At 47.6% G+C, this 14,530-nt stretch overlaps 1 protein-coding gene across 1 annotated transcript in view; it reads right to left on the bottom strand.

Annotated features, from left to right (window-relative positions):
• Positions 1–9,552: 9,552 nt before the first annotated feature.
• Positions 9,553–14,530, bottom strand: part of LOC119187112 (uncharacterized) — a 185,367-nt gene continuing 180,389 nt past the window's right edge. Inside the window, exon 6 of the mRNA XM_075872216.1 lies at positions 9,553–14,309. The gene's annotated coding sequence lies outside the window, so the exon portion shown is untranslated. The remainder of the gene's footprint in view (positions 14,310–14,530) is intronic.

Below are 14,530 nucleotides of genomic sequence, written 5' to 3'. Positions count from 1 at the left end.
CAAAGATATCTCATGGTCTCGTACACAACACACACTTGGAAGTGACCATTATATTATCGCCATACAAATACCTCACACACCACACAGACCTCGACTCCTCACCCACAATCTGATTCACTGGGACGCTATCCGATCCGCTCGTCGGGAACTCCCCAATACCCCGATACAAGACATTGATCATTGGGTCTCATCTCTCCTAGATGATATAACCGCACACACACAAAAGATTACCACACCACCCAACACCCCTACATTGGACACTCGCTTAGCCCACCTCTGGGAGGCGCACCACAGCATACTGGAGAGATGGAAACGACAGAAACATAACAGAACGTTAAAACGCCGACTGGCTACGCTACAGACACAAATAACTGCGCACGCCGAGGAGTTGTGTCATTCCAACTGGGGTCAGGTGTGCAACAGCATAGCTGGCAACCTCTCTACCAAGTACGCATGGCACCTCCTACGGCACCTTATCGACCCTACACACTCACGCACAACGTCACAACATCACATTACACGCCTACTTCACAACTCCACGCTTTCCCCTGACACCCTTCTGGACCAACTACGCACAACACACATGGCACCCGGCACCTCCTCCCCTCTTCCGCCCTACACGGGAGCCCCGAATGAAGCCCTGGACAACGACATATCGGAGCAAGAGGTCCGTATGACCCTCCAGAACATCCGAACAAGCTCTGCACCGGGGAAAGACGGGATAACTAAACTCCATGCTCCGTAATCTGGATGATCAATCGATTGCACAGATTACAGATTACTTTAATAAATGCTGGAAGGAAGGCACCTTGCCGCAATCCTGGCGCCATGCCAAGATTGTATTCATCCCTAAACCTAACAAACCCCTTACCATATCAAACCTGCGCCCCATTTCACTCACATCGTGTCTCGGGAAGCTTCTCGAGCACGTTGCTTTAAACAGACTGACTCAACACATGCACGACCACAACCTATACCCGCACAGCATGGTGGGCTTCCGCCCGTGTCTCTCCGCCCAAGATGCCATGCTTCAACTGACGCACGACATTCTTGATCCTCTCATCCCCGCTCATACTAAAGCCGTCTTGGCCCTGGACTTAACCAAGGCCTTTGATCGAGTAGAACACCGAGCGATCATGGCGGCTCTCTCCCCCCTCAATGTGGGCGTTCGTATGTACGCCTACATACAAGCCTTCCTAACAGGACGCACGGCCGAGGTTCATATGGGCCCCCATGCGTCCCCTCCATATACCCTCAGTGGTGTAGGCACTCCGCAAGGTGCGGTCCTTTCCCCTTTTCTCTTCAATGCCACACTCATTCCCTTAGCCCGCGCTCTTCACAATATCCCTCACCTTCACCACACCCTCTATGCAGACGACATCACACTGTGGACCACCCACGGTAGTGATGGCGACATAGAGGAAACCTTGCAAACCGCCGCAAACATTACACAACAACACGCACAAAGCATTGGTCTCTCCTGTTCCCCGGAAAAATCTGAGCTGCTTCTCATATGCCCTTCACCACGTACTCTTCCCACTGCCCCTATCACCGTTACTCTGGACGGGCGCCCTATCCCAGAGGTCGACACAATCCGAATCTTGGGCCTTCACATACAAAATAACGGCCGTAACACTTTCACTATCCGGAAACTCAAGCGGGTGACGGATGCGCTCTCGCACCTCGTCCGCAGAGTTTCTGGAAAACACTATGGCATGAAGGAACACGATTTGTGTCGTCTCATTCATGCCTTCATACTGAGCCGCTTCCTTTATACAATCCCGTATCTCCGACTTCGACAAGAAGAAATAGCCACCCTGGGTGCCATGCTTCGTAAAGCCTACAAGGTGGTCTTACACCTCCCCCCTAACACACAGACCACTAAACTTCTTCAGCTTGGGCTCCATAACACCACACACGAACTCATTGAGGCCCACAGACGAGCGCAATACACTCGTTTAGCTCAGACTTTCACCGGACGCTACATACTTAACACCCTCAATATTCACATACCAGCAGCCGACCCCACACTTCTACCAATCCCCCGACCCATACACACACAGATAATAGCTAAACCTCTCCTAAGAAACACCCACGTTACCTACCATTCGGCCCACCGCAAGGTCCGTGCAAAAGCTCTCCACAAATACTACGGCTCTGAAGAGGACACCGTATGGGTGGATGCAGCTTGCACGGGCGACGACGCGGCAGTTGCAGTCGTTGATCGCACACTCCAACCCATTGCAACTCTCCACCTTCCTCCTGCATCCACCCCGGAATCCTCGGAAGAAGCGGCGATCGCGCTTGCCCTCGCACACACTGATGCCCGGTACGTCCTTTCCGACTCGAAAACCGCTGTCCTAAATTTTGCGCGAGGACGAGTCCACGAGAGCGCTTTCAGAATTCTCAGCTCGCCCACCGAAAACCCGGCCCGCCATGTGGAGCTGATCTGGGTGCCGGCGCACTCTGAGAATCCCGGCAACGAAGCCGCCAATGACCACGCCCGAGGTCTCATCAACCAGGTGGCGGCGGAATCGGAGTCAGGCTCTTCCAGGGAGCGCATGCATTCATTCAACGAGATCACCCAGTCATATCGCGCCGAACGCCAGCTATACCCACCACCCCACCAATCCCTCAAAAATTTTCACCAAATATTATGGCGTCGCCTTCAGACCCGCACCCTTCCCTCCCCCCATTTTCTTTCCCGCATTTACCCGGGAGCGTACCCCCACCCCGTCCTGTGCTCAATGCACTCACCCCCACGCTAACCTTACCCACATTCTCATGGAATGCCCGGCGGACCCTCCCCCGCGGGGCCCGGAGCCACTGACCACATGGGAGGAATGGGAGACCTTGCTGCGCTCGACGGACCCGGCCAAGCAGAAAATCGCCACTGACCGGGCCGCCCACGTCATGGAACTGCATGAACTCATGAACGCACAGCGCAGTGGGGTCGTGCGGGGACCCTGGGACGTAAGTGCCCAAATCCCTTGGTCTAATAAAGTTTTACCTCCTCCTCATACACTTAGACAAGTTTTCGTTCAGTGCAGTATAGGCAATGTCAAATGCTATTTGCAATACTGACGATTACATTATTAACTTCAGCTTTGACTACATGGGGGAATGCCGGCTCAGGACGATAATTCAGTTGATTTTTGTACATTTTAATTTAGCTTTCCCTTTTCGCCATCTTCGTCACACGTGAACGACATTGCGCGCCACGAGTTGTGTAAGGAAAGTTCAAGATCCCTTTTTGCGTATTCATGCAGAACTTGATTGCCGTTGTCGCAGAAATATAGAACAGATTTGAAAACATAATTTATTGAAACTCCTGCATTTATATGCCACATTAGAGCACCCATTCATTTTTTACATAAACATTTGTTCAAGTAAAGACCCATGAAGGCAATTATTTGTATTCCTACGTATAAATCAAATTACTCTCAGTCTGTGCTTGAGAGGGGACATTTGGCTGTAGCCCACATGAGTCAACAGTAGCCATACACGAGATTTTACTTCGCGTGCTTAGTGAAACCAGATCTAGGAATACCATGACAATCCAGTTGCGCTGGTGATTATAATAACGATCCCATGAATATGTGCTCAGCAATCACAATCTTCAACTCCAGAAAACGCTCCTTGTGCTGGCAACACTGATTGAAAACAAAAAACAAATTTGGCTACGCTATACGGGGCCAATGCGGCACTTGCACTTGGCGCCGTGCATGCCGAAGCTAGTTGATTATGGCGGCAGATCGCCTTGCTTCATCGAAGGTGAAAAAGTGCCGGCCGCGGAGCACGCCATTCTCATCGGCATAAGGATTTCACTGGCGAAACAGGGGAAATAGTCACGCTATGCGCGCAAACTTTGAGTCTGTTCGGCGAACTGCATAAGAAGAATAAGAATAAATAAGAATAAGAAGAATAAGAAGAAGGTTAAGAAGAAGAACAAGAAGAATAATAGGAAGAAGAATAAGAAGAATAAGAAGAAAAAAAGAATAAGAAGAATAAGAAGAAGAATAAGAAGAACAAGAAGAAAAATAAGACGAAAAAGAATAAGAAAAAGAAGAAGAAGAAGAAGAAGAAGAAGAAAAAGAAGAAGAAGAAGGATGTGAGGAACTAGGCCGCAGTGCACAATGGGTGTTTGCCATTTTATTTAAGGCGCAAACAAACAAACCTTGAGCTCGGTGGTACCATGACCACATTTCGACATTATTTGTTCGTTTGAGCCGTCGAGAAGTTGACACATATCCACTCTGAGGGTTTGGCCAATTTTTTAGTATTAAATTTTGTAAACAATTTCAATAACGCTGAATGGTATTATTTAATGGTGTTTTTTGTTTTTCATTCAAATGTTGTGCGTATTCTCCCATATAATTTTAGTTAAGGGTATGACCCAGAAGTGTTTAAATGCGATTTGGCGAGCCAGCCACGTCATAGTGGTCCACATTCACAAACTGATACCGGGAGTCCTAGACATTTTAAGGGGTCACCGCAAGTCTTTTTTCATCGCTTTGATGGCTCACCTGCTGGGCCATCTCGACAATTTGCCTACAACGCAGTCAAACCATTCTGCAGCACCGCACTCGCAGCGACTCGGCAAAGAGAAACCACACGGTACCTCGAGTGTTCCGGCAGATGTCCTGCGGAATACGCCCTCTGAGATCTCTGTGTTGACCGGACGGCTGTAAGCTTTGTAACGTAGTGTTTCGGCCATGTTAGTACATCACATTTAGCTTTTTAGCGCACGAAAAAAAACACAGACTGAAAAAGGCGGGACAGGCACTACTTGCAACAATGTTTACTCCAGAAAAAGACATCTTATATGCATATATAAGGCAAGATAGACATTCCTTGTATACAGACAACCATATACGGGCAGCATCGAGCAGAGGTCATCTGACCCGTGAAATAATCGAGTCTGAAAAGATTGATATGCTGGCAGATAACTATTTCAAAATCGTCAATTGTCCTTTGATGCATCAGCCTATCAACGGAAAGATATGTGAATTTACACAGTGCGTGCAATCACGACTGAAAAGTGATGTAGCCATATATGGTTGCCTTTGCCTGGAATAATTGTTGCAATTAGCGCCTGTCCCAACTTTACCTGTTTGTGTGCTTTTTCGTGCTCTAAAAAACAGCAGTGTCTCTCTAACCAATATGGAAATCAAAATAGACTACTAGACTGCATGCACACAGAAGTAACGCAATCACTGTGCTCTCACAGACCTGCTACAAAGCTTCGTTGCCGTTTTCTAACTGCCGTGCACTAAACAAGGAATCGGCAATGATCTTCGATGAAGCTTTATTGACCTATAACGGCACCTTGAGGACATCGCACACCTGACAGCGGCATTCCTTGGCGAACATTCCAAACAGCTTAACCAGGGTTCGAATTTCTGAAAAAGCAACATGATATATACATTGCGCATTTGGCCAAGACAACTCCAAGGTGAAAGGTATTGTTGGGCTCGAACTTCGTGCGTTCCCCGAATACCTTATGTTACCCACCCAGCGGCCGGCGACCCCTCGCCAACAAGGAAGCAGGGCCACCGGAATGCGGGACGATGACTGTCTGCTGGCCACAAAGGACGCGACAACTCCCGTGCCGCTGTCGGGCTCAATTATGGCGCCTTACAGGAGACGGAGCCAGGCTGCAGGTGGCCGGTACACGTGAAAGGTACGCGTGGAAGGTACACGTAAGCATCCGCCGGACAATCAGAATCAGCGGAGGCGACGGCATTGGTGCAGGGGCCAATTGTATTGATGGCCTGTCAACCCGGCATCGCGGGAACTTACTCGGAGGCGCTTTTCCACGACCTGGCAACACCCGTCGTCGACCATTCCGGGAACCAGTGTGAAAGAAACCCGAGTTACGGCGGAGAACTGATGAGTGGGCAAGAGGCGGGGAATCTTCGAGGTTGTGGCGAGGAGAGACACATCTGTGCGTTCCGATTGGACTGTAAGAGTGGTGCGTTACGATTGGACTGTAAGAGTGGTTGAATGGGGAGACAGGGGATAAAACCAGGGGTGCAGGGACAGTGGGGGGAGAGAAGAGAAACGAATAAACGTCTCTATATCCAGATGATGTCGGAGCGGTCGTTTCCTCAAGGTGCCAGCAGATGAAAAGTTCTCGTCTTCGGCTTCCTTGGCGGCAGCAGCAAATGTCGCGCAACAAGCGAGAGGCGAGTGGAAAGAACCAAACGGAACGTAACTGGCGCAGTCGGCAGGGTCTGCATGGTTGAACTGAGGAGGACAGCGGGGAGCGACATCGGCCAAGACTGACGCCAACCACCTTTAACTGACTATTACGCTGCGGGATCAACAAAGCAACGCTAGTCCACCGGATTCCGAGGAGGAAGAGCGCACCGCAAGGCTACTTCAGGCGGGTACCTCTTGATTTTCTGTTGGGCGCAGGCGATGACAAAGCATTACAACTTGCGAGACAGCAAAAGGGACAACTCGGAAATGAACAGGGACGGGGCAGGAAACTTGCAGGCGTTCGGAGTCGCCGACAGCGGCACGGGGGGTCATGGTAGTGTCACGTCAGATACGGCATCGGAACAACAGCTAGCGCTGCTCCAGCTTCAATTAAAAATTGCTGAGGCGGAAACGGAGAAGCGGCGTTTGATGCTGGAAAGCCAGCGGCTACGAGCCCGTAATAGGGCAGAGTCCAATGAGAGCGATGACAGCGTAGCGCTCGGCGGAAGGTCAGAGGAAGACAGGCGACTGAAATTCGCAAGCTTGTTAAGGGGTGTACTGGCACCAATGCCGAACCAAGAGGCGCTTGCGCCAATGTGGTTCGAGGATGTTGAGGCAACGCTCGAGTCGTATGAAGCTCCGAGTGAATGGTGGGCCGGGCTAGTTTTGCCACAGTTGAGTGAAAGGGCACGCGGGCTGCTGTGCAGGCTTACAGCAGAGGAGCGCAAAGCTTATGTTAAGCTTAAGTCAAGCATTTTGGAGGGTCTCAGGCTTTCGGCGGCGGAGTACAAGAGGCTGTTTGAGGGATCGAAAAAGGGAGAAATGGAGTCCTGGGATCAGTTTGCCGTACGCCTTGAGAATTATTTCGATTACTATGTCCAGAGTTCAAAGGTAGGTACGTTCGAGGAACTTAAGCAGCTAGTCGTCGCGGATCGCTTGAAAGAATGTTTGAGCCCGGAAGCGAGAGCGCATGTCATTTGTAATCAACATGAGTTCTTTTTGCTGCCCAGTGGCGTGGCTAGCCTCGCCTCGAGATTCGAGGAGAGCGAAAAGTGCAAGGCAGCACAAAAGAAGGCAAACGTAGAGGAGTGGGAAAAGAAAGCTAAAACAGCGGTAGATACACACACGGACAGAAAAGGGAAAAGGCGATGTTTTGAGTGTAATGGTGCAGACCACATTGCCAGGAATTGCCCAAATAAGGGCTCAGGTGCAAGGCAAAACACTAGGCCAGCAGGACAACAAAACGGTCCAGTGGTCGCGAGGGTGACGGCTCCTGCATTCGGGTCAGAAATAGCAATGGCAGACAGGTTGTGGCAGCGCAAAGAGCAGAAACAACCCTCACTGGAAACTGTAACGCTTAAGAGCTCAGGTCGATCATTAAACGCCGTGGTAGACTCAGGAGCGGAGGTGAGCGTCATCAGAAAGGCAGTGGTACCTCAGTACGATGGTACGGGTTCGCAGATAAAGTTGACGGGAGCGTTCGGGCAACAGGTAACCGCTGAGTTGGCTTACGTGCCGCTCGTAGCTACTGAAGGAAGTCCTTACGTGATGTCCGATTGATTGATATGTGGGGTTTAACGTCCCAAAACCACTATATGATTATGAGAGACGCTACGTGATGTCCGAGGTGGTGCAGTCAGCCGTGCTTTGTGCAATCACAGATAAGCTGCTAGACGGCACCGACGCGCTGATGACGCCCAACGATTACACACAGCTTCTCGAGGAAAGGGTTAAACGTGACATAGTGTCAGACGAGTGTTCAGCAGTCGAGGAGACCGAAGCTATAGTAGAGCTGTCAGATGAGGCATGCGAGGAGCAACGGGCGATGGCAGGCGTCATAACCGCGGAGAGCAACAGCGAAGGTTCCGAGCCGGTCAAAAGCAAACGACAGGAGTTTCGTGAGGCTCAGGAAGCAGACCCGGATTTGCGAGATGTTTTGGCGCAGGCAAAGGCCGGAACGCATGGCATGCTCGTTCAAGACGAGCTGTTGTATGATCAGGAACACCGCGCGGGTCGCATCTGCAAACAGCTAGTGCTACCATCGCACAGGCACAAAGAAGTGCTGAAAATGGCTCACGATTCACCATGGGTAGATCATTTAGAAGAGCGGAAAACACTACAACAAGTGAAAAGCTCATTTTACTGGCCGCAGATGTCGCGAGATGTAAAGGAGTACTGTAGGTCGTGCCATGGATGCCAGGTGAAATCGCCGACGAGGCAGATAGATGGGGTTTCGATAAAGCCCCTGGCCAGGCCCAGCGCGCCGTTTCAGACAGTAAACATGGACTGCATCGGTCCTATGGTACCCCCTTCGGCTAGAGGTCACCGCTATGCTCTTTGTGTCATAGACTTACATACCAGATGGCCAGAGGTGGTATGCCTTCGTTCCCTAATGGCAAAGGCTACATGTGACGCGTTACTGCAGATATTTTCTCAACACGGGGTGCCAGAGACAAGTTGCTCAGATCAGGGCACCAACTTTACGTCGAGGTTGACACAGGAGATGTTGCAAAGACTTGGGGCAACTCCGAGATTTCCCACGCCCGATCACCCGCAAAGCAACGGCTCCCAAGTAACCACGGATATCCGTTAGGAATACGTCGGGACGTCCGTCTCGGATATTCTGGACATCCATCAGATATCCGCGGACGTACAATGTACGTCCAATGGACATACTGTGAATGTACAAAGGTAACAAATTTGTACGTTCGCTCGTCATCCGTCTTGGACAGCCGACACAGACATTAAAAGGACCATCAGGGGATATATTATACATATACACAGGTACATATATGTTCATAATAGATATGTATATTGATTTCTTATTCATTGTGCATAAATAATCTACCCCCTAATGGTCCTTCGAATGTCCATGCGGCCTGTCCGAGGCTGATGTTGAGTGAGCACAAATACCTAGCTATATATATATATATGTGTGTGTGTGTGGTAATATCGAGGGTCCTTGAGGTTTTGTGCACTCTCGCAATTGATTCCTGAGCGTCTTTCACAAGAACCCTTTTGCTGCAGATTAAATATCAAAGCGCTAAAATTATTTCTGGTGCAATGCTAAATTAAAACAAGATTCATGGACACAAATAAGGTGACGACTAGGGATCCGGAGTGCCAATTACCAGCTGTGTATTGATGGTATAAGCTAGAAAAAACATTCATGCACAGCGACGTGAAAGAGTACAGCGAACTTTCGTGCCACTGTGCATGCTTAGAAGCTTATTTGTTTTCAAGCTTTTACCATCGATAAAACAGAATAACATATGTTTGGCAAACTTAGGCATCAACTTGCCCAGGAACAAGTGCTAAAGCGTAAAAAGATTGGGCTCACACAAGGTCTCAGATGCAATAAAATGTTTATTATCATTAGGTCAAATCATGTACTCTAGTAATAATGAATAAATAAATTAAGCAAACACTAATTAAATCAAGTACGATGTTCAAGTTGAAGTGTTAACACAATGATGAGAATAGAAGCACAACTCCACACAATTCTAGCAGTGAAGGTAATACAATGAAAGAAGTTAAGTGTGATTATTTTATTTTGTAATATCAAAATTAAAACTTACAGGGTCATAAAGACACAAGCTTTGGTACAAACAAAAAATGTCAAGAACATTTAGCAAGAAATAAAGGTTTAAGTTAAAAACTGACAAAATCCAGTATGATGCAAAACACCATTCCAATACAATACTGCAGAACAGGCGACAAATATGACTGTTGCAAAAATACAAAAACAAACATGAAATGGGAAATACCAAAAAAATGTATCAGACAAATTCACATCATGGAAAGCACAGGGCTGAATTCCATCACATGCTGAAAATGGATGACACAGTTTTATTGTTTATTAAGTACAATAAACATTAATCATACATAAAACTGTCATTCGCCCGGAAGCATTTTAGAGCTCTACATAGAACAATGCAATGGGACAATTAAGATACCCTTATGACATGAATATCTCTTAAACACTATGAACAGTCCTCATATAGACATCAGTTTTAATTCAAGCACAACCAATACACCTCTTTATCTTTGGAGAATGTGAATGTTTATTGCACAATAGTGGCTGTTTCGTTTCACTGCTAGCACAATATGGTGACCAAATAACTGTCATATTAAAGGGGTAGTGCCACCATTTTTTTTGAAGGACAGTTTACTCTGCCCTACAAATCTCCTGTGTATATAGATAGCTCGGAGCAAGTGTGAAGTACAGCAAATGCCGAGATAGATTATTTTGGAATTAAAGCCAGAAGGGTGTCTTGAAGGGCCAGTTGATACACGATTTGCATGAGCGCATGACTCAAACTATGTACCTAAGAGACGACAAAAATTAATTGTCTTTCCTGTGCTAAGCAAAGCACCAGGAAATACCCAGCACAAGACAAAAAATTTCCACCATCCCTTACGCACGCGGTGCGAGCCATGCACTCAAGATCGTTAGCAAAGCAGGCGTAAGGCTTTCTCGGCAGCCTATGCGAAAAAGTAAAGTAACCCCAAAGAGCATGCGTGCATAAAGAAGCACAGGACACAGTACGAGGAATGCATTAACAATGTATTACGACATTCCGTTGTCATGTGGCTACACCTATGCTGGACAGACCAGTCAATGTTTGAACGATCACCTGAATAAGCACCCGTTCAATCTCAAGACTTCAACAAGCAGCACCTTTGCAGCCCATTGTTCCTCGTGCAGCTGCACCCAGCTCTTCCATAATTGAAAGATGCTTTCACGATGTCATAACAAGATCGAGTGCGAAATCAACGAAGTCTTCCATATTAGGAAGAAAGGACACGTGTGTCAGTGAGCCTCCACTTGCCCTCCTCGAAAAAGAGAACATGTTTCTGAGCTGTTAACTTTGGACATTTTGACTCGTGAGAGATTCATCTTGCTTTTCATCTTTACGAGCAAGTGTTGTAGTCCTATTTGTTTTTGCAGCTCTATATTTTCCCGCGTAATAAACACACACACAGTTGTTCCTCAGTTCCATTGTTCCTCAGTGTTGTGCGGTCATTCTTTCTTCGTCCCAATTTAGTGCCATTTTTCCCTCAGTACTAGTAAAGCCAATTTTCCCAAGGTGCACCTCGCGACATCGACACTAGCTTGACGTCAGGCTACAGTACTAATTCAGGCGACATCATACAGGGTACTCGCCTGGCCATGGGAACATCACAATTTCTTGCTCCAGCATGTGAAGAGCTCATATCGCGACTTGAGAGTACAGTAGGAACCAAGACTAGTTTTTAATAACATGTTGTAATTACTTTTTCAGGGAGCACTTACACTTATTTTCTAGGATCAGCAGTGCTTGGCTTAACATTTAACGCAACGGTGGTATAGTGTCTAAGGTACTCAGCTGCTGACCCGCAGGTCGCGGGATCAAATCCCGGCTGTGGCTGCTGCATTTCCGATGGAAGCGGAAATGTACGCCCGTGTGCTCAGATTTGGGGGCACGTTAATGAATCCCAGGTGGTCGAAATTTCCGGAGCCCTCCACTACGGCGTCTCTCATAATCATATGGTGGTTTCGGGATGTTAAAGCCCATATATCATTTAACGCAAGAAAACAACAAATTAAAACTTTCATGTAACAATCACATAAAGGGGAACTCCGGCGTTTTTTCGATAATAACTGATTTCAATAAAACTTTAAACATGTGTTTTCATTGGTACCGTGATAATATGTGCCAAATTATGCACCCTAAGTCATTCAGTTTCTTGGAAAACAAATTTTAAAATTAGTAGCCGATTCTGCAATCACACTAGTAAACTCAGGCCACCCTGTGCATGTGACGTAAAAGCCTACTCTTTTTGGAAAACCCTGCATTCCCCGGCAGACAGATGCAACGTGCGCTTTCTTCTACGAGGTGACAACGCTAGCACAGTTCAGTTTTGTCAGCTGTATACAACGAGTTCGTCATCGTTGATGTCGGTCTTACAATATTGAGCAACAAGAAAATCGATTCGGGGCATGTCAGGTGCTTCACGCGCCGGCGGGACGAAATCAAAAAGCGATGCTTCTGCGCTGAGATAGTAGCTGCAATCATTGCTGAACTTGCCACTCGTAAGTTCAGACGCTCTGGCACAGCTTGCTTCTGCGTCGATATCGCCAACTTGCCTTTCGCGCATCAGAAGAGGAATGTGAGCTATGTGTGCACCCTAGCAAGCCGTGGCGGGGTGTAGCCGATCTCGTGACGTCATCAGCGACGAATTCTCGAGACGTCATCTGATACCCACCATGGATGACAGAGCAGCTTCCCATTTTGGTCTTTGTTTTGACTTGTCGCTTATTGCTTAATTAAATTTACTGACGAGTACCTGGGCAAAATTAACCACCTTAGCCTTTGCAGGATTGTCAATACTATTTGAAAACAGCATTATCTCAGTAAGGTCGAAAATGCACCGGAGTTCCCCTTTAAGAAAACAAAGCATCTCTTCATAGCAAAGCGGTGTGTCAAAAACTGTTGAAGGGTAATCTATCCCAAGTGCAATCAATTATTCTTTTAGTGCCCTCAAGACAGATGAAGCAGTGGAATAGTAACAAATTTTCCGTGCCAGGGTAACCTAGCAACCTTGCATACATTTCTTAATGGCCAACATTTAACACCAGAAAGCTGTGAAACCACAAAAACATCAATGGTGCCAGAAATAAATGGCTTCTCATACAAGTTTTCTTTTACTTTGAATTCACGGCCAATGATGCAGGGCACCTTTCGGCACATATGGTGCTAACAACACATTAAGGTGAGAGAATTGTCTGTGCTTTGCAGGCCCAAGGCGTTATGTCTAGAGGACCATTTAGCCAAGCATTATGCAACTTTTTCGCAATCCCCAAACACAACAGGTGCATATAGTCCAGTGGTGCAGAGGTCACACAGTCTATGGCCAGTGATGTTAATACTGATGCGCCCCGGTGATGGTCAGAGTCAATCTGACGCCTGAAAGAATCATCCGTACGCAAAGTGGATGACGTAGTAGGGAAGCTGAGTCGACTGTTTCTGTATGTACCCTCAGCTGTGCACTTAGGACACCCAGATTAACCTGTATGTCCTTTAATCTGAAACACAAATGATCGTGCTGGGGCATCCAAAACAAAACACTTCAAAGAAACATCAATTAGGCGCCCATGAAAAATCATTCCTTGGGAAAGAAGCTGTTGCAGGTCACTGACAAGTTTGTTGAGAAACTCATTGGCTGAAGCAGGCTTTCCTGGGCCTGCGAAAATTCCAACTACAAAGGGTGGTATTCTTCGATCTTCACGAATCATGCACTGTATGGGCCACAACTGCATGGTGAAACTTTTGGAAATTGGCAGCCCGTCAATGTTAAAGGCAAGAAAAACATGACTGCCTTCATAACGTGCTTTTTACAAAGCATTCTCGAGGCTTTTCTGTAGCCCAAAGTGGCAGTAATGTCCCGGTACCATTGAACTGACAACAGGTGCACGCTGTGTATCTCTAGGCGTGGCGAAAAGAGTATGAGCGTCGCTAGGCAGAGATGAAGAATCGAAAGTACTGACCTTGAGAATTTTTAGAAGAGCGGACAAAGCTGTATGAGTAACATTTTCTTTGATGACCCAACTGCGCAGTGACACAACAAAATCTTTGTGCTTTGACAATGCATCAGTGGAAGATGAACAAACAGGTACCTCCGGGACTCCGCTTACAGGAGAAGGCACATCGCTGAGTTGCATTGGCGAGCCTTCGGGTTCAGTGTGCGATGCTCCCGTGGACGAACAGGGTGAACATTTTGTAGGCGATGTGTCCGTTGAGTCACTTTCGGTGACGCGAGGCGAACTGCCCTCAGGGGGCGCCGAGCTGCAGCAATCCACCTGAGTAGCTGCTGATGTAGCCGCAGTGTTTTCGTCAGCCCCAGGCACGCAAATGCTCGCACACTCACTGGGACAGCATGTGTTACTGCATGCGCGTAGTGTACCACACGCACTACTGCATTGTTCGAAGTTCCCGATTCCTTCAGACGTTGACGGCTGGCTGCCGGCTTGAAATCCGAAATCCCGCGAAATATTGCCTTTGTTTGCAATGACGCTTTCTTGCGCGTGTAAGACTTTTCCTTCGCTTTAGGCATGCTGGCACCTGCGACGGAAACACATTGTAGTACTCATACGAAGTTTTGAAGTCTTTGACTGTATTCTTAACAAATAAATAAATGTAGCTGTCTTACCTCCGTAGCTGGGGAAGAAAATACAATCGTATCTGCACTGGCACTACAAGCACGCCGCCATTATCTACAGAACTAACAGAACAAATCCAGTGGCTTGGCTTGACTGGGCGATGGCTCGCCAAAGGAAACTTTT

The sequence above is a fragment of the Rhipicephalus microplus genome, chromosome 8 (genome assembly GCF_043290135.1).
Source record: "Rhipicephalus microplus isolate Deutch F79 chromosome 8, USDA_Rmic, whole genome shotgun sequence".
Lineage (NCBI taxonomy): Eukaryota > Metazoa > Arthropoda > Arachnida > Ixodida > Ixodidae > Rhipicephalus > Rhipicephalus microplus.
Note: the sequence above shows the minus strand (reverse complement) of the source record. Positions and strands in the feature narration are given on the sequence as shown.